The following is a 21,956-nucleotide window of genomic DNA, read 5'->3' on the forward strand; positions in this document are numbered from 1 at the left end:
AAGGTCAGTCGATCGACCAAGTATGTCAGTCGATCGACTGACACGCGGGTTCAGTCCGTGTTCAATCTAATGCCGCCTAGCCATAAATCGCCTACATCCTAGCACTAGCTATTTAGCTACTCATGGTGAAGGTAAAAACAACAATAAAACTCATGACAATTACGGAATTCATACTTAAAATAAATAACAACGATGATGAAGCGATAATTGGCTTTAGGGACACTAACTATCAATTCTATACTAACAATGGAAGTAAAACAATAAAACTGAAATTAGGGCAGAATGAATACCGAGATTAAAGAGGAAAGATTAAGAGCAAAGGCAGAAATCAAATGTTAAAGTCGATAACCCAAAACCCTAACTCGAAATAGGCTAGAACTAAAAGTACTGTATTGTGATAGAAACTTAGATGAAAACTTGATATCTCTGAAAGGTTTTATGTTACGTTATATAGCAACCAACGCAACAATTATTTCCTAAACCTAAACTTCACGGGCTTCAAGATTGACGATCTCTAAATTCACGTCTGGAATAGAAAGCTAGTCGATCGACTGATGGAGCTGGTCGATCGACTGGATGTCAGCAAACAGTAGCTTCTGGATCCCGAGCATTGGTCGATCGACTGATGGAGCTAGTCGATTGACTGGCTGAGCTGCTAATAGACTTCTCTAAACTTGTGGACTCGTCTTTTGGGCCTTGGATCGCGCACCAAGCTCGTTCCTTAAGCAATTCCTTGACGTCATTTGCAATGCAGATTACTCGGGGGCGGATTTGGCTTGATTTCCCGTCGAATTCTTCACATTTCTGCAATAAAGTACAAAATACGGAAGTAGACGGAAATATGGAGAAAAGCAGCAAATATTACACAAATGAGCTCTGAAATGCGTGTAAAAAGAGATGTAAAACATCATATAAATGACACGCATCAAATCTCCCCAAACCAAACCTTGCTTGTCCCCAAGCAAGAACTAGACTCGATCTAATGACCTAATGGAACGAGTTAAATCTCAGGGCGAATTGACAACTGTAAAGCCTAAACCAATTTAATGCACAACCAACAATCAATTAGTAATGTGAATCATGCAAACGAGTTATAAAATGGTTAAAACTGCTGAACCGTTGACTGTAAAGACTTATCAAACTGGACTCTCACGGGTCACTCAAATCACTCAATAAGCGCAGGTGATATATTTGTAAGATAGAAAGAATAAATTTGTAGCGACTCTCACCTAACTGCGACCTATGAAAACATGCCAGCAATAAATTATGAAGATGACCTCTATGACCGTACATATGCATTCCAACCAAACAGATGACCATTGACACATGTCGAGGTATAATTATGGAAATGTGAGGTATGGGTAAGAAGAGGCAAAACATTTTATGGTAAAGTGGAGGTACAGGTGATCAAGCTAGTACCAAAACGGAACCATATGGCAACATCCAACTTCTTTCTCATAAACAAACGAAACGGTGCTATAGCAAGCACAAATCTCACAAACTCCAAAATAGAAGTAATCAACTAACTCCCCATAAGATATAAATGAAATATGGGAGCAAAAATCGCCAAAAGATTAGGTATAAGGTATGCGAATTGATTTCTTCCTCGAATCTCAGTCGATCGACCATGTGTGGCAGTCGATCGACTGCTTTGAACAGTACAAAACTCTTTTTTTTTTTTCTTTTTCGAATCATTTTTCTTTTTCATTTTTTCTTTTTTTTTCTATTTCATTTTCAATCTTTCTTTCCCTTCTTTTCATTTTCCCAACAATATCTCAAACATGAGCAAATGCTACCAAAAACGAGTAACAATCCCAAAAACTAGGCTACTAGCTTGACAAAGGCAGGCTATGTGTAGTATGTAGTAGATAGGACAAAAAGGATATTTTTGGCAGTGTGGAGTTTATGGGCAAAATGAATAAAAGGAAACCTCTACCACATGTGTCAACAAACCACAAACCGAATGCATACAGGTATTAAAAAGATCAAATTCATAATTATGCAAATTAAGGAAACATGTTTCATAAGGAGTACTACTCACATTCCTAGATGAACTGGTCATGAATGTCACCAGTTATAGGCTCTAATTCTCAGAAATATGATGTAGGTTGCCAATTATTAAAGTCAAGTCTCAAGTCCAGCAAATAATTAACAAAAACTCGTAGTTATGCACTTACGATTCTACTAATAACATGTTAATCAAGCAAGGCTCAGGCGAAACAGATGCAAATGCAAAATCATCATAGAAATACTACCGTTCCGACTCGACCTATATGCTAAAATAAACGTGCATTTTATGGAAATTTTTGAAATTTTTCAATGTTTTTTTTTTTTTTTGAATTTTTGAATATATATAAGGGAAATGAAATAAACAAATTGCAAGCTGAAATGTAAACGTGAATGCAAGCAAATGAAATGCAACGCAAAACCCTTCCCCAAACCAAATCGCACAATGTCCCCATTGTGCAAAATCATGTAATGAAATAAAAATGGAAAACGGGAATTTGCGAGAATATAATATAAAACATAATGACAAAAAGCAAAGACTTGGGAACTCACAAGACTTTGAGCGCAGCAAAGGAAACCTCCCCAAACCAGCGTGAGCTAGGGGGTTTCAGTAGCTAGCAGTGCTACCAATAAGAGTGCCTGAAAGACAGAAAGTACCACGCATAAGACCGAAGAAAGCAATTTTGAAACGTAAGAATTGTGCATAAATGAGACAATAGAAGAAATAGATAATTCGACGGAAAATAGAGTGGAGTAGAAGACTCCCTTAGGCCCGCATATCGACCAAACACAGCAGGGGAGAGGTCGTAAACGAATATAGCAGCAGCAGTGGTCGATCGACGACTAAGGTCAGTCGATCGACCAGGTGGTCGTGAACAGTAGCTCATGTAGACCTGCAGTTCAGTCGATCGACCAATGGTGCCAGTCGATCGACTGAAAACACTGCTGCAGTGTCTTATTTCTTCGTAATTGCTCAATGATTTGAGCTAACAAGCTCTAAATACCTGCAAAAGCACAATAATACGTGCCAAAAATTGCGCAAAACCCAGAACGAAGTCTAAAGTACTTAAAAATCCTAAGTAAAAACAATAAAAGCGAAGTTTTCGCGCACACAAAAGCAAATAAAAAAAAATGTCTTAACCAAATTAAAATGAAGTTTATAACGCATTTGATCAACTTAATAGTTGATCAAGAAGGACCAAGGTATGGCCCACTTCATCGGCTTTTGGCTACTAGAGGTAGCCTCAATGGTGCTCATGTTATCAGTTGCACCCTTCTCAGTATTGACAGTCGGAGAATTCAGCTGATCAGCTTCGTCATCTCCCCAATTAAGGACTTCCTTTGGATCATCGGAATCCAAATCAGACCATCTCACCTTGACTGGCTCATCTTCCACTTCCTCATCAGTCCCATAGCTTAGGCATCCAAGACCTCCTCTTTGAATGATAGGCTTCGTCGCAGCTGGAGCATCCAGCTGCTCTTCCTTCCCCAAACCAGCTCCTGCATTATCTAAAACAACAAGTTCTTCCTCCTTCTTGCTCCCAATCCGGGGCGGAGGGGTTAACACAGCAGTAGTAATAGGGATAGGCGATTCAGGAAGCACAAAGTACGATTTCTTTTCAGAAACCGTATTACAAGTGACAGGCCACATGGCATCCTTTTTCTTAGCCGGCTGGGCAAAAACGATAGAGTGCTTTCCCACTTTGAAAGTTAAGGTACCTAGACCGACATCGATGATCGCACCAAAGAAGTGCGAGAAATGGCCTACCCAAAATGATGGGAATATGGTCATCCTCAGGCATGTCAAGGACAACAAAGTCAACAGGGAAGAAAAACTTCCCTATCTGGACGGGTATGTCCTCTAGGACTCCTATGGGCTCGACCGCAGATCGGTCAGCCATCTGGACTGTCATTTCAGTAATAGCAAACCTGGTCAGTTTAAGCTTCCTAGCTAGACTCAAGGGCATGACACTTATGCTAGCTCCTAAATCACATAAAGCCTTTTCGATAGAAAAGGTACCTATCTTTGCCGCAAGGGTCGGAAAAACGCCCGGTCTTCTAACTTATGGGGCGCAGTGTGAGACAAGTAGGAGCAAGACTCTTTAGTTAACGCAACAGTATGAACATGTTCAAGTGATTTTTTCTTTGACAACAACTGTTTCATAAACTTAGTATATGCTGGCACTTGGTTAACTAACTCAAGAAAGGGTACCTGAACATTTAAGCTACGAATAACTTTCTCAAATTTGCTAAAAGATACCTGTTCCTTGGTTGGCACGAGTCTCTCCGGATATGGGGCTGTAAGGAGCACCTTAGCCCTCTCCTCTAATTCGCGCGCGCCGGCGTCCTTGGACTTTGGCTGGAAGTCCGTCACCTTTTCTTTATTGAAGCTAGACCCCTCCTCAGACCGTCTCAAATGAGACCCATTAACCATCATCGGATCGAACTTCGGAGCCGGGACTGACCCATCAGCACTCGGGTCTGCCTCCAAAATTTTCGGGACGGTGGTTCCCCGAACCAAGTGGTCTCGTAGATTATTTGGCATTAAAGGACGAAATTCTTCAACATCAGCAGTGATATGGGTCGATCGACCACCCTCCTCGATCGATCGATCAGGTTGCATGATTAAGCTCCAGAACCGTGTGTTTCAGTCGATCGACTAGGTACGTCAGTCGATCGACTGAGATACCTGGCAGACGGCTGTTTTTTTTTATTTATTCGTTACAGCTTTGTTTGGACTCGGATCTGCCTCATTCTTCTCAACAGCTTTCTCGACCATAGCAGGACCCTCAAGGGTGGACCCGCTCCTCAAGGTGATGGCATGTAGGGTCTCCTTTTGCTCGGGTTGAGTGGGTAAGTGTCCGGGAGCTCGAGTGTTACTTTTACTAGCCAACTGAGCTATTTGGCTCTCTAGTAACTTCATCCCGGCCTCTCTTGCTTGGGACTCCTTCAAAGAACAGATTCTTCACTCGGAAAATTCAGAATTTTGCGTTTGTTCTTCTTTGCGGCACATAAGGAGGCTTTTGGTATTCTTTGTTTCTTTTGATGCGGAGGTACATATGGCGCGTCATGCTGGCGGAGGTTGAGTTGGATTCAAAACATTCTCGGCTTCTCCAACTCAAGTTTGGATGTTGTGGCTCGTTGTAGGTGTTGTTTCGCCTATAGTGTTGAAAGGCAAGACAAGATTCAAAGGGACTAGGCAGTTCTTCGAGACATGGCCCTCAACTCCACATCTTTCACAAAGGAAGGGACCGTCGACACGGCGTTGATTTGGTATATCCCACCCTTAGAGGCTCCTCCTAGCTCATACTTGTCAAATCTCGCGGTGAGAGCCTCAAGTGCAAAGAACAGAGGAAGATTCAGCAGCTCTCCTCTAGTTCCCTCTCGAATTCCCATACTCGGCCTTGTGGGTAGCTAGATCGTCAATGATCTTCCACCCCTTGGTTGCTCCCAAATTTTCAAAGAAATCTTCCATTAGCCGCAAAGATCCAAAATGGCCCTCCGATCGTCGTACAACCCATTGTAAAAATGATTGCACAAACTCCACTTTTCAAATCCATGGTGCGGTATGGTTCGCACTAACTTCTTGAATCGGACCCATGCCTCATGGAAATTCTCATCCGGCCCTTGTTTAAAACCCGTGATTTGGGCTCTAATAGCGATCGTCCTCGGCGAAAAGTACTTCTTGTAGAACGCCAATGCCAATGTATTCCAATCAGTGATCTCCAGAGCGGCTCGGTCCAGATCTCTATACCACTCCCTTGCAGCATCACGAAGGGAGAAGATGAACATGGTCTCTTTGATTTGATCCGGGTCACGCCACCTGGTGGGGAATGGAGCAGCAGAGTCAATAAAGGTCTCCATATGTCTAGCCGCATCTTCATTTGCAGCTCCCCCAAACTGATTTCTCTCGACCATAGTGATGTAAGCGAGGCTTTGGTTCGAATTTCCGGCATCTCCCGTAACTCGAACCCTTTGTATAAATTGTCGGCTGTCGGCTCGGAAAAACTAGCTATACTCGCTTCCTCGGCCATGACTGAAATTTATGGAGAAGTAACTGTCTCAAGGTGAAGATGTAGAAACGGGTGAAGATGGTGGATTTCCCTCAATGCTCGTTCTCGTAAAAGCTAGAATGAGAACTAGGCTCTTCCAGCTGTCGTTCTTGAAATAATCTCCTCTTTACGTGCAAAGATCTTTCAATCTCTGGATCAAATGGCAATAATGGACCACCCCGAGACTCGCGCATAAGAGGAAACTACAACAAAATATAAGAACAGTTTAAGGAACGGATGTTCCTTAAACTAAGAAAGACTGAAAATTAAAACAACTAAAATTAGGACTATTGCCTCCCCGGCAACGGCGCCAAAATTTGATACCCGTCGTTGTGAGTACCAAAGATAAAATTTATAATCTCCTATTAAGACTAACCTAGGCTAGTGGTAACAGGGTCGATCCGCAAGGAGGCAGTTGTAAACTTTAGTTGAGTTATGTTCAGTCTGAGGTAACTAATATGGGGGTTGATTTGAATTGATCTATAGCTAATGGCAATAAAAGGAAAATAAACTAAAAATACGAATTAAACAGATAAAAGAAGGGTACTAGGATGGTCGGGTCATTATAGCTTCGGCGGCAGCAAACTAAGTCGGTCCGAATCAAACACAGGTAAGGCGGGAAATAAGAGGTCCTCTCGGTCCACTCCTAACAAATAACATCTCTCGATCTCGCTATAGGTCCCTAATGTCACTAATACTAACTTTCGTCCTGAAAAGCGACTAATGGTCTAAACTATACCTATCTTTCGATCTTAGCACAGTTTAGTCGAATTAATTGACGGTCAAATGACCTTCCCTACTTTCGGTCTAATGGGTCGGTCACAAAATAGGTATCTAACTGGTCGCATGCATTCGACTTGTTAAATACGAGATTAAAACCAATTAAAACGAAGGATAACCTTACAAGGTCAGTCGATCGACCAAGTATATCAGTCGATCGACTGACACGCGGGTTCAGTCCGTGTTCAATCTAATGCCGCCTAGCCATAAATCGCCTACATCCTAGCACTAGCTATTTAGCTACTCATGGTGAAGGTAAAAACAACAATAAAACTCATGACAATTACGGAATTCATACTTAAAATAAATAACAACGATGATGAAGCGATAATTGGCTTTAGGGACACTAACTATCAATTCTATACTAACAATGGAAGTAAAACAATAAAACTGAAATTAGGGCAGAATGAATACCGAGATTAAAGAGGAAAGATTAAGAGCAAAGGCAGAAATCCAATGTTAAAGTCGATAACCCAAAACCCTAACTCGAAATAGGCTAGAACTAAAAGTACTGTATTGTGATAGAAACTTAGATGAAAACTTGATATCTCTGAAAGGTTTTATGTTACGTTATATAGCAACCAACGCAACAATTATTTCCTAAACCTAAACTTCACGGGCTTCAAGATTGACGATCTCTAAATTCACGTCTGGAATAGAAAGCTAGTCGATCGACTGATGGAGCTGGTCGATCGACTGGATGTCAGCAAACAGTAGCTTCTGGATCCCAAGCATTGGTCGATCGACTGATGGAGCTAGTCGATCGACTGGCTGAGCTGCTAATAGACTTCTCTAAACTTGTGGACTCGTCTTTTGGGCCTTGGATCGCGCACCAAGCTCGTTCCTTAAGCAATTCCTTGACGTCATTTGCAATGCAGATTACTCGGGGGCGGATTTGGCTTGATTTCCCGTCGAATTCTTCACATTTCTGCAATAAAGTACAAAATACGGAAGTAGACGGAAATAGGGAGAAAAGCAGCAAATATTACACAAATGAGCTCTGAAATGCGTGTAAAAAGAGATGTAAAACATCATATAAATGACACGCATCAAATGTATTGATTGATGTTAACACGGGTGAAAATAGAAATTTCAGCCAATGCACAACCGAGAGCATTTAGATTTTGAAAAATATGCAGATTTTCCGAGTCAAGGGCCCTCTACTAATTAAGCATTGGCACCTTATCGACAAAGAACCAACTGCTAATTTTAAAGTGACGCCTTGTTTGATGCGGAAAGAACCTTATTTGATGCACATTGAACCCTATTTTATGAACCCTCGACCTTATTTCATGCACGTACAGAGGACGGTTATCCTAAAACCTAAGCTTACTTGGCTAAAAAATACTGAAAACAACAAGCAAGTACCAGCTCGACTATTCTTTCAGATCCGAATAATATTGATCATTTAAAACCAAAAGACCCTCACAAATCCCGAAATTCAATTATTAAAAAGTACTTGAACATGAAATCAGAATAAAAACTCACAAATCCGCAAATTCAGTTATTAAAAATTACTTGAACATGCAATCAGAACAAAAATGCTGAACTCGCTAAACTATAAGCAACGTATAAACTCTAATTTTCTATGCAACTAGATTTTGTGCCCGTGCGTTGCACGGGTAACTAATAATGTTTTGTTTTTAATAAGCTTATGAAAAATGTTAGTTCTTACATGTGAAAAATATATGTTTGTCATCGTTTATTCGTTAGTAACTTATGAGTTTAATATTTAATCTAATTACTTTGTAAGAAATTTAATTTCAATTAGTGTTTAAGTTTTGTTAGTCTTTTCTAGAGTTTATGTTATAGCCCATTTTGACAATTAGTAGAATTAGATTTTAGATAGTAGATAACATTAGCAATGAATAACATGTTTCTAATGATCTTATTGTCGGTTATTTGTTAGAGTCCTACCCAAATTCAAACAACTTAATTTACATCTTATTTCGTAATCATCAAATAATAAAAATATTTTTATTAATAACCAATTTTTTTTTGTTTCTAATGATCTTATTGTCGGTTATCTTATCATTTATTATTCATTAATTTTTATCTATTGATAGTTTAGGCTTACGTAACAAATTTTCTATCTTATCAACTTCACACTTTAATGTTTATTTTTTTTTTTTTTTTAAATTTTAAATTTTCTAGCGTTTTTAAAAAGTTGGAATCTCCCATGATTCCTGAAAAAAGCCTTGAATTATTTAGAAGATTGTAGTATCCTTGAATTTCTGAGCTGCCATAAACATATATTTGGGGGCCGACTCTATTGATACATACAATAGAATACCCACAATGTAATATAATATGTTAGGATCATATATTTTGATTCATTGTAATATTTTTCTGTAACACACATTTAAGACGTACATGTTAGTTTATGGGCAGTTGCGAAAATAAGGGACGGTTGTGTTCGTAGTGCCTCTCTTCAAATTATTTGCTAATTTTTTTTAAGAGGATTTTAACTAAGTTAAACCAATAATCAAGACAAATGAAGTATATGATCAAAATTCCTATAACCCAATCCAACTCATATCTCGGAATCGTTACCCCTCGGTTGTCCCAATCTCCCCGTACAGCTTTGAAAGCTTTGAAAACTAACTGGTGCTTGCTAAAAAAACTTGTAAAATTGGATGCATCAAGTTGTTTGTTCGTGCCCTAATATTCAACTTTAATCCTGAGATGTAGCGGTTAGCTTCAACGACGACTTGCAAATATGAATATTGCCATTCAGATGGCCTCGGACCTTGAGCATTGTGTACCGATCCTGCATTAGTAAATTACTAATTGGGTGTAAGAGCTAATTTTGATGAATCAGATGGTCAATCTCTTTGACAATGAAAGAGCTACCGACAACAAATACTTCGAGCACTTATCTATTTGACAATAGAATCCATACTCCCATTGTACACGCTAAATATACACACTAACACACAATAAATCTGATAAAAAAGCATGCAGCCTCTGAATGTATGTATGTCGACCAAACTAAAACAACAAAAATAAACTCATTAACCAACACATGAGACCTAAAATAATGGAGAGGAATAAAAGATTTTAGATGCAAATATTAAAAGAATTATACATAGTGGATAAATATAAGTACGTAACATAAAAACATGGATGGAGTTGTTGGGTCTTTACTCTGAGATATATCACTCATGGGCGCATGGCAACAAAGATCACATAGTGAATGGTACTTCTTCAATCTCAATCATTTATTTATTTTTGTTTGTTTTTGATTAAAATATTCTTCACAAAGAATAAAAAAAGCAAACAAATAATTAAAATAAATAGAGTAATTCTTATTTAAGACGAATATATTTGCGATCCAAACCCTAAACGAACCTCTGCGCTCTAGTATTTAGAAAATCTCACTAAACGGCGGTGCTTTTACATGTCAAACCTCAAAGCATCCAAAAGTTTACTGATTAAAAAATTATTCCTTACATATGTACACCCAAAAGTTTACTTATAAAAAAATTATTGCCTTAAATATGTGTATTACCTTAGTCCATATTTTGATTTCCATAGTTCTATGTTTGGTCAAAATAATTGTCTGTCCGATTGAAACGCTTCATAATGATATACGAAACGAAGATGTTCAACCCGTTTCTACGTTGAGATGGTTCTTTAATTAATGAGGTTGAAATCAAATCCTGAAACGATGAAAGATGTTATCATTAGTTATCACTTATCATACCAAGGCGGCCAAAAGTAACGGTAATGATAGTAAACAAAGTTATAATAAATCTTAATGCTACAAAGTTAATTGCAATATAAGAAAAAGCTTATGGTAAAATAATATTATGGAAACTATTAGTAACTATTACGTAATATAAGAGTTTACGGATTCCTTGAATCAAAGACACAGGTTTGTTGGTCTATTTATATGGAGGGAAGGGGAGGGGAAAGTATGTGAACTGAACTCTCTGTTTTACCTCTCGTAAAACTCTCTTTATTCCACCTTTTGTAAAACTCTTTCTTAATTTCCAATTAATTAATTGGCTAATTAAATAAATAGCTGCTCAACTTCAATATTTTACTATTTTACTATTTTAATTATCAGTTTTGATACAATTATATTATAATGATATTATTTTGCATCTATCTTTTTTAATGTTTTAGATTTAATTTTGCATTATCTTCTATTAAAAAACGATTTTAATATAGTTTAGTCTTTTGTAAAAACTGGAGACTACCACGTGTTTTGAAAAAAGCTTCTTTTATATATATACTAGATTTAATGCCCGTGCGATGCACGGGCCGCTTGGTAGAGTTTTTTTTTGTCAACCCTCTGAATACTTTATTTAAGCCATGTTCTCTTCGCCTGAAAAGAGCTGAACTAAACTTAACTTAACTTAAAGGAGCTTAACTAAACTGAACCGAACTGAATTGAGCTGAACTGAACTGTACTGAAGTAAGACTGTAAGTGTCAAGGCCTGATTTTTTTCGGTTGAAAAGATTTGAATAAAACTGAATTGAACTTAAATAAGCTGAATTGAACTAAATTGAATGAAACTGAACTGAAGTAAGGCCCTGGTCTTTTTGGTTGAAAAGAGTTGAACTGAACTGAATGGAGGTGGAAACTAAACTAAATTGAATGGGGGTGAATTGGACTGAATTGAAGTAAGAGTTAATTTGTGAAGATATTTAATGCCTGTACAACAGGCATGTTCGGCGCTTGGGCTTGTTTATAGTGTTTTATCGTATATAATGTAGTCATTGCTTGTAAAGTGTTATTCAACTATAAAACATGGAGTTTAATCTATTAAAGAGGAAGTAATAATCAATTTTGTATAAGAATATTAGTGTATAGTATTAAGTCGTTTAATTCTTTCACCAATAAATATTATAGGTCTTTGTAGCTTTGGTTTCGATATAAACGTGTAAAAGTCAAATAATAAAGCCATATGAATTTTAGTACTTTTTTGGGTTATAAGGAGGGTTTAAGCCTCCAAAAGATAAGTACATGCCATATGTATTACGGAGTATTCATATATGCACACTACTATCTTGCTTAGTTGCTCTTTACAGCCTTGCAGGCTCAACTTCCGGTTGATCAATTGAAAATGTAATTCTATATTTTGTAAGATCAACTGTATGTTTTTAACAATAATGATAATGTTCTGAAATTCGAACAGATTAGATAGGAATTATGTTAGCTAAAGGACTTCATTAGTAATTCACTTGGTACAGGAATCGCCTTAATTAATTATTTGTCCAATCGAAAACGATAGTAACAGAGTATTAGGATTAAGATTGGTTTTTGGTCTCCTATTTCCAAAATTCATTGCTCTGTAAATTCATCCATGCAAGGCTGTGGGCTTCTTTTTTAATTAATTTTTAATAGGGTAAGACTTTATGTTGTAAAATTGATGCAAATACTCGTAGGGAATAATTCAAACTGTGAAGCCCATAACCAAATAAGCAACACAAAGCTCTCAACATTCAAGTTCATGTGGTTGAATTTCAAGTGGTATTTGTTTTTGAAATATCACTTACAATTATACTCCCTTACATCAGTTGATTATGTTATTAATCTTTGGTGATAAGTATTTTTTTAAAACGTAAATAACTATGATGTATTCCGTAACTAAATGCGAGAGAGTAATAATCTACCATTATTAAATGCCCATAATATATCCAAGAAAATGGAAACAAACTCAATAAACTCAAAAGTGAAAGTAATTTCTGGTCTATGTGCATGCAATCGCAGTAGTTCGTAGGCTCATTCGTGGTAGCCTTGTTCCTCCTTTCAAATTCATTGTCATTTATTATTATGGCTAATTTTAATCTTCCTGATTAACTGGGTTTATTTGGGGTTGAAATTTCTTTGAACCAGATTACTTAAAAAGAGTTTTGTGTACCATTCCTGAACCGACTCAATTAAACAAATAAATTGGTTTAGTGCTTATGTTTGACAACCTTTTAATTAAAGGAAAAATGTCAATTTGGTAAATAAAATAGTTATACAGTTATGATAAATATTTTCAATGAAATTGTTAGTTTGATAAAAGACTCATTACTCAATATTATTTTAGTGAATTTTATTATTTCAAACACGAAAATAAAATAGTACTACCCGATAATAATCAAATTCCTCATCTCGGGTACGCCCTGTCAATTTCTTGCCATAGAGTATAAAAAGGAGTAAATCAGTATTTATATATAATTTTGACTCATTATGTATACATGCATGCTTATTGTATTTGTTGAATTTGTATGATTCAAAATTAAAGAAAAGCTATTATGGTTGAGTAAAGAAAACTTGTCAAAAATATACATCTCTACCATACCTTTAAGAATAAATTATCTGAGCTTTCATCCATAAATTCAACCATCTCACGCGCTTAATTTACGTCGTACCTGAAATTTTAACCCAAATTATTAGTACAAAAGATGATAATTTTATAATACTCCGTATCAATGATTAACAAAACTTCTTGTTACTTGTTTTAGAGCATAAAAAGAAATAAACATATACACAAATACACAATCAACATATATAATATGAAAAAAAAGGAGCCATCTAAGCTTGGATTCAATCAAGCCTCATGAATGAAGAAGAAATATTTGACTTTTGCGTACGGTGCATATATATAGTCTTTTCTATTCTTCTACAAAGTTTGAGATCGACTTGAACTCTTATAGATATTTAGACAAATTAGAATTCCGTAAGGATCATCAGTGTCCATTATCAAGTCTATTTGCTCATAAACCCGATCTCATTGTTTTATTTGAGTTTTTTTTTTAATTTTATTTCTATAAGGAAAATTGTATATATTATCTTTTTCTTCTAGGTAGTTCGCAAAAGCTTGAGACTATGTAAATTGTATATATTATCTTTTTCTTCTAGGTAGTTCGCAAAAGCTGGAGACTATGTAATCGCTCGAAAAAAGCTTCCTTTAATAATATAGATAGATATTGATTGTGTTCAATACATAAAAACTCTGAATTTCTATCCCGAATCTAAGAATTCATTATAGAATAACAATAAAAAGACCTTAATTAGGGAAATTGCTGCAAATTAGGGTTAATAGTTGAATATGAATTGATGAATGTCGGGGGAATTGATGAATGTCGAAGGAAAAAATACATGCATGATAAAATTACAGTACAATCGCCATTATCCGAAGCATAGTACCTGAATTTGTAGTAATGAGATTGATAAATCTCGCGAAGATGAATGGATTTGTAATACTCCGTATTTATGAGTCTTGGGGTACTCTATCGAGTAGGCCTTACTCTGTCGAGTAAGGGTAAGTTGCGAAATAAAATAGTTTCTGATCTGTTGGGTACTCGATCGAGTAGCTGGGGTACTCGATCGAGTAAGGGGGTACTCGATCGAGTACCTTGGGTACTCGATCGAGTGTCCGGTTTTACGGGGAGTTTTCTCGGGTTTTGTTAATTATGCGATTAAGGTATTTAAACATAATCGTCATTGTTTTAAATCACTTTTACAAAACCTAAAACCCTGTTTAAGAGAGAAAGCGACGATTCACCTTCCTAATCGCATTCTTAGCAATTCCGGAGTTCGACGGTCAGTTCTTGTCGTAATTCGTATCGTTGAGTTCCTTGCGTCGAGGGTAAGCTTTTAACATAATTTTTATAATGCTTTGCTAAGATTGGTTAAACCCTAATTTAGAGATTGGGGGTTTTGTGTGTAGTATGTGATGTGTAGTCTCTATGTATTATGTGATAGGAGGAGGATTCGTAGAAGAGGCGTTTTGATACAGCTGTAGATACCGTCTGCTTGTTGTGCTTTCAGTGCAGGATTTCCTACTCGTATTAGTCCCATATTGGGATATTGGTGATGTCTTTGTATTTGGTTGTTTGATATAATGATTGTCTTTGTGTTTGTGGTTGTGATTGTTGTTGATTGGTTCTCGAGATGCGTTCTCGGCTGAGTGGGGTCACTTGCGGGAGTGGCTTCACGCCCTAGTTTCGCCCTTCGTGGAACCCGCCACGGAAGGGGATGTGCACATTAATGGGACAGGGTTATCGCTCGGTATGATGAGCGGGGCTTAGGTGGGAACGGTGCGGTCCCCCCATCGGGTGGTGGGTCCAGTGGGATCGGTGATTGAGATGATTGGAGTTGGGTTGGTTGTGTATGTGTGACGATTCTGTCCGCTTATCTTATTGTGACATGTATGTTAATTGTGTGATTAGTACTGACCCCGTTTAAATGTTTTAAAAACTGTGGTGATCCATTCGGGGGTGGTGAGCAGTTGCTTGGCAGGTATATCTTGGATACGCGTGGGATCTAGCTGGGGATGGAGTCATCACATATCAGAGTCTTTAGTCTTCCATTTGTGTTTGTTAGGACAGTTCCTTTCAGTTGGTTTATAGTTTGAGAACAGTTGTATTTTGCTTACAGTTGGTTTTGTAATGTAATCACTTAAACTTATTTAATAAAGTATGTTTCTTCATTGTCTTATGATTATCATGCCTCGGGTAACCGAGATGGTGGCATCCTTATACCTGAGTGGTCCTGGTAAGGCACTTGGAGTATGGGGGTGTTACAAATGGTATCAGAGCGATGATCCTGAAACCTGTAACCAATGAATCTAATGAACCTAGGGAGTCTAATTAAAATGAACCCGGGGTAGAAGTTGTAGGAGCTAATGCAAAGACTTGGGAGACGTCCTAAAGTCGCGAACTCGCCCTACAATTTTGAACCGGTCACATGGGATATGAGTCGGGATCGCTATGTGCCTACTTTGTGTGTTGTGTATCTATATAGTAAGGTGTTGTATGAATCAATGGATGTATACATGTGGAGGATGTGAGATGTGTAGTGAAGGATAATGATGATATGATTATAATTGTCATTGATTGAATACATGAATTGCAAGACGGTTGGTTTATAATGTTGTTTTGAATTGGTTGAAAAGATGAGTTAAGGAATTGCATGAGAATATGGAATTCATGTGGAGGACATGTTTATGTGATGGAAGTGGATTTTCTACTTTTGCTATGTTAGTAACATGTGAATAGGGGATTTCATGTCGTATATTATGTTATTGTGTACGTGAAGTTATAAAATAAGAGCATGTGGGTAAATCGTGATTGACAAGTTAAATAATCTATGTGCATAATGAATGTTGTTGCTTGGCTTTGAACATAGTAACATATGATTAGCAATACTGGCTTTATGAGTTTTGAACTGGTTTTGTTTGCTTGGTTGTTGTTTAAGTTGTTTGGAAGTAAAATCAAGTAGTTGTGTTTTTCGATTATAAAGAGGTTGTCTTTAAACTGTTATAACTTGAGATGCATAAATGATTTTGATGTGATTCCAATTGGAGGTGATAGCTTGTTCTTTTACGATTCTAACGATAGGACACACGCCCAAAACGACCAAGAAATGAGTGAGTTATGACTGTTTTACGAAAACTGTACAGTGCTGAGAATTGGGGTACTCGATCGAGTATCCTTGGTACTCGATCGAGTAAGGGGTCACTCGATCGAGTACGTTAGTTACTCGATCGAGTAGCCCTGGTGATTTGTTTTACGTGCTTCTGATCTTGACCTACTCGATCGAGTAAGTCCCTTACTCGATCGAGTGGCCTGTACTCGATCTAGTGACCCCGGTTTTGGGTCATATGCTTATCTTTTGAATTCGTTGCATATTATGTTTAATTCAAAGTTGTTATTTTGCTTCTTTATGCATTGTTTTACATGTATGTTGGTCTTGACGCGTAAGTTACCCAATCTTGTGGTGTAGTGAGTGGCACCTGTGGTGAGTATGAGTTCGGTGAGAGGACATGAGTTATACGTGGTTGTAACAGATAGTGGAAAAAGAAAAGGAAGATTGGTATGGCTCAATTGAGACATAGAGCATGTTTTCTGAGATGAAATGAGATGAGTGATATGAGTGTGTGTTGAGTAACGTAAAAGTAAGTGAATGTGGGCAATGGATGATGTGAGTCTAAGGAACGTGAGAATGAAAGGATTGAGAGTAAGGATATGGATAGTGACAACTTGAGATGTGTAAAGAATTACGGAGGGAGGTAGTTAAGAGCCGTGTGGGTTAAGAATATACATAATGAAAGTTCGTTTTAAAGGGGTTGAGAAGAGTGGTATATAGTGAACTTTGTGGAGACATGTCGCGGGGTGGAGATTTGGCTTTTTAAGAGATGAAACTACTGTGTGATTTCCTTGGGCAATTAGCGGTATGAAAGGAATTTTGATTTCTAGAGATGTAAGAAGGGAGATGCAATTGTTGAACAGTAAACGTTGATTCTATGGATGGATTAGAGGCAAGGGTGATTGATGACATAATAAGAGAATATTTGTGGTAAGAAGGAGTGAGATGATATCGATATAAAATAATTAGATGTGAGTTTTGGAGCAGTGAGAAAGTAACCGGAACACTAAAGAGTTAGGTAGAAGTGATAAGGAGTTGAATGGTTAATTGATTTTGTAGAGTGTAAAAGAAAAGAATGAGGGGAATAAAACTAGGAAAATGTTGACCGGAGTTATGTGACATAAAAGTAAGGAATCGTCGAGATGTATGATACTATAAAGAGTAAGTAAGTTAACGATTGTACGGAAATTTCAGGACAACATGATTAATCATGAGTTTTGAGGAATTAAAGGAGTAAGAAGTTGGTGGAGAATTTGCACGATAATAGATAATTGGTGGAGAGTTAGATGAAAATACGAGTAAGATAGTATTGGGAATGATGTTGATGTAATTTTGTTGGCGAATTTGATGATACTTATTTGGAATGTTAACCAAAGATAGGAAAAAAATCGTGCTGTTTAGAGATGAGTGTAAGAGGTTTGATGCCCCGAAAGCGGTAGTGTTATGGTTTGTGACTAGTGGTTAAGGGTGATGGTATATTAGAAAGGTAACAATTCCAACCAGATTGATTTTGTAGAAGCCGGATTGATAAGTATGGTTATGAAATAGTATAAGATGTGGTTATATGAGGCGGTTGTTAGTAGTGGAGTATTAATGGTGTGGCTACATTTGGCAGAGGGTGATGGATAAGCGAATGGGAAAATATGTTATGAGGTGTATACGAGTTAAGCTCGGGTGACAGGTAACCTTTGTTGAGTGGTAACTTACGTGATCAGGATTGACTAGTTGGATGTAATTATGGGTCTAAGATGTATATAAATGTTGGTGTGAGGTTGTGACCTCACGAGAAGCGGCATGGTGTGATAGTTATAATGTTGTTACCTGAATGTTCTGTAATACATGTTGGACACGATAATTTAATTGAATGATATTCAAAAAGGTAATAATTTTATTGATCTGGCATGACTGGTTATACTTGTATGTATTCATGATATATGTTGATTCCGTGATGTGATAAGGGGATGATATTCATGAGGTTATTATCTGTTTAATTCATATAATATGTTGCTTTGTGATTTAGTAAAGTGGGTTTGAGTAAGTTTTCTTGTTCGAGAAGTTATGTTGAGTCAGTGCTTATGGGATTGTGTAAGTTGTGATGACTATCGATGTGGTTGTGGTGCCTCGGGTGGTGATCCGGGCACGGTATTTAGTGTTGTGATGCGGGTATTTTCGCACTGCGGTGTGGTTGTTGGTGGTGGTGTTGTGATGCCGTCACCGGTTGTGGTGGAGTAGGCGGGATGATTATGATTCGAGTTTCGAAAGTGCATACCAGTTATTCATAGTTTGTTGTTTTGTTTAATGTTGCTCCCTGCGAGTTTCAGTTTCTGCAGATAGACAGTTGTCTTGTTTATTGATGTTTTCTTTACCAGGTTAAGTTGGGAATGAGGGTATAGTATGATATGAAATAGAGTCGTATATGTTTTCGTTGTTGTCATGGTATAGTGATGTTCTATTGATGGGACACGGTTGTGAGAGGTTGTTACAGTAATTTTGATCTTGTTCTAGATAAGGCTTTAGTAGACATGGTAATGACAAGTGGTCCGTAGAACATGTGTGGTAATGATCCGAAAGTCTGCGGGTGGTTCATAATCTTCATTGGGACGAGTGTAGGGTGTTGGGGAATTAGTGTCATATTAGGTTATGTATGAGTTTTGCGGTAATGAAGGAAAGAACTGGAGGATCTAGTGTGAGTGTACGTAACGAGTGTGGATCGTGAGTTATGCGTTTGGGAGATAGGTGCTTTATATAGAGAGGTATGTCATGTTGCGGTAATGTGGAAAAGTTGAAGTTTTGGGTTAAGATAAAGATTTTGAGGTATAGGTTAGGTGGTGTGACGAATGAGTTGAGGTATGAGGAATGTTTAAGTAAGAGAGCCTTGGATATATGCATGGCGAGTGTTTAGATTATAAGTGGTTATCTTTGACATGCGGTGGTGATGAGGATAATGACACGATATAGCTAGGATTTAGTATTAGTGAGTTACGAGGACGTAACATTTGTCTTAAGAGGAGTAGGATGCGATAAAAGAGAGTTTCATGGTGGTGCATGTTGTAATATAATTGGAAGTAGAGTGTTAGCGTAGCGTAAAGGAGGGATTTGTTTGGTGGATGATACTTATAAAAGGCCATGGCCGTGCTTGTAGTAGTGTGATGCTTCAGAGTGTGAGAATATTTTATATAGTGTTGACAGTTGGAGGATGGTGTTATGAGTCTGAGTAAACTTCGAGGACGAAGTTCCTTTTAAGGGTGATAGAATGTAACATTCCGTTTGATGTTATGAGTATTTTGGTAGTGTATGGAGTTAGTGTTGAGAGAGATATAATGGAGTGGATACGATATCGTGAGCCATGTTGTGGAGGTAGGAATAGTTAGTGGAGTTGGTGTTACGAGTTCATGTTTGGGTTGGAGTTTTGTTTTGAGTTCTTAGTCACGTTGTTGTGTCTTGATCGAGTTAGTATGTTTGTTTTTATGTATGGGTTGAACTTCGGGGACGAAGTTCTTTTTAAGGAGGGAAGACTGTAATACTCCGTATTTATGAGTCTTGGGGTACTCTATCGAGTAGGCCTTACTCTGTCGAGTAAGGGTAAGTTGCGAAATAAAATAGTTTCTGATCTGTTGGGTACTCGATCGAGTAGCTGGGGTACTCGATCGAGTAAGGGGGTACTCGATCGAGTACCTTGGGTACTCGATCGAGTGTCCGGTTTTACGGGGAGTTTTCTCGGGTTTTGTTAATTATGCGATTAAGGTATTTAAACATAATCGTCATTGTTTTAAATCACTTTTACAAAACCTAAAACCCTGTTTAAGAGAGAAAGCAGCCAGTTCACCTTCCTAATCGCATTCTTAGCAATTCCCGGAGTTCAGACGGTCAGTTCTTGTCGTAATTCGTATCGTTGAGTTCCTTGCGTCGAGGGTAAGCTTTTAACATAATTTTTATAATGCTTTGCTAAGATTGGTTAAACCCTAATTTAGAGATTGGGGGTTTTGTGTGTAGTATGTGATGTGTAGTCTCTATGTATTATGTGATAGGAGGAGGATTCGTAGAAGAGGCGTTTTGATACAGCTGTAGATACCGTCTGCTTGTTGTGCTTTCCGTGCAGGATTTCCTAAAAGATTAGTCCCATATTGGGATATTGGTGATGTGCTGTATTTGGTTGTTTGATATAATGATTGTACTGTGTTTGTGGTTGTGATTGTTGTTGATTGGTTCTCGAGATGCGTTCTCGACTGAGTGGGGTCACTTGCGGGAGTGGCTTCACGCCCTAGTTTCGCCCTTCGTGGAACCCGCCACGGAAGGGGATGTGCACATTAATGGGACAGGGTTATCGCTCGGTATGATGAGCGGGGCTTAGGTGGGAACGGCTGCGGTCCCCCATCGGCGTGGTGGCTGGTCCAAAGTGGGATCGGTGATTGAGATGATTGGAGTTGGGTTGGTTGTGTATGTGTGTGATTACGCTGTCTCGCTTATCTTATTGTGACATGTATGTTAATTGTGTGATTAGTACCGACCCCGTTTAAATGTTTTAAAAACTGTGGTGATCCATTCGGGGTGGTGAGCATTGCTTAAGGGTATATCTTGGATACGCGTGGGATCTAGCTGGGGATGGAGTCATCACATATCAGAGTCTTTAGTCTTCCGCTATGTTTGTTAGGACAGTTCCTTTCAGTTGGTTTATAGTTTGAGAACAGTTGTATTTTGCTTACAGTTGGTTTTGTAATGTAATCACTTAAACTTATTTAATAAAGTATGTTTCTTCATTGTCTTATGATTATCATGCCTCGGGTAACCGAGATGGTGGCATCCTTATACCTGAGAGGTCCTGGTAAGGCACTTGGAGTATGGGGGTGTTACAGGATTGAACAGTAATATAAGAAGCATATGATCGGATACGATGAAGGTAGGACAGAGATGAGCAGCAATGATGATCGGAGAAGACGATCGGAAATGGCGACGATCGGAAACGGGGATGATGAGGGTCGAAGAGAGAGAAGAAGATGAGTGAGAAAGTGAAAATTGGGAAATGATTGAAGTTGAAGAGTTTGGGGAGTTGAGCGCGTAAAATTGTAATATTATTAGTATTATTAATTAGTAATGTTAATATTAGTAGTATTATTAGTGGTTCTCATGGTTCTCATCATCCTAGTGGTTCTCATATGATCCCGAATCTATATTATATATATATATCCTATATCTATCTATATGAAGAAGAAATCATGTAACGAAGGGGATTCTTCTTTGTACAAATGGTACTTCGAACTTGGAACGAGCATGAAGAAATTAACGATACTTCTTTATCTTTTGAGTTGTTCTGCCGGATCGGTCGCTCAAGATCTTTGGTCTCTACCCGGACCCGATGGAAAAAAGGGGATCACTTCTTATGGACTCGTTGAGAATGATTCTAATCTAGTTCATGGTCTATTAAAAGTAGAAGGCGCTCTGGTGGGATCCTCACGGACAGAAAAAGATTGCAGTCAGTTTGATAATGATCGAGTGACATTGTTTCTTCGGCCCGAACTAAGGAATCCCTTAGATATGATGCAAAATGGATCTTGTTCTATCCTTGATCATAGATTTCTCTATGAAAAAGACAAATCGGAATTGGAAAAAGGGGAGGGAGCCCTCGATCCGCAACAGATAGAGGAGGATTTATTCAATCCCATAGTTTGGGCTCCTAAACTGGACCCCCGGAGCTTTCTATTTTATCATCGAAAGGCCCAATTCATTGGGATTTCCTTATTGGGCCG

The 21,956-nt window shown here is 38.0% G+C and overlaps 1 non-coding gene across 1 annotated transcript; it reads left to right on the forward strand.

Annotated features, from left to right (window-relative positions):
• The first annotated feature begins 5,560 nt into the window (after positions 1-5,560).
• On the forward strand, positions 5,561-5,667 carry LOC141598022 (small nucleolar RNA R71). Its single transcript, XR_012523225.1, has one exon. It is a non-coding gene; the product is annotated as a small nucleolar RNA R71 (small nucleolar RNA).
• Positions 5,668-21,956: the final 16,289 nt, after the last annotated feature.

The sequence above is a fragment of the Silene latifolia genome, chromosome 8 (genome assembly GCF_048544455.1).
Source record: "Silene latifolia isolate original U9 population chromosome 8, ASM4854445v1, whole genome shotgun sequence".
In the NCBI taxonomy this organism is placed as follows: domain Eukaryota; kingdom Viridiplantae; phylum Streptophyta; class Magnoliopsida; order Caryophyllales; family Caryophyllaceae; genus Silene; species Silene latifolia.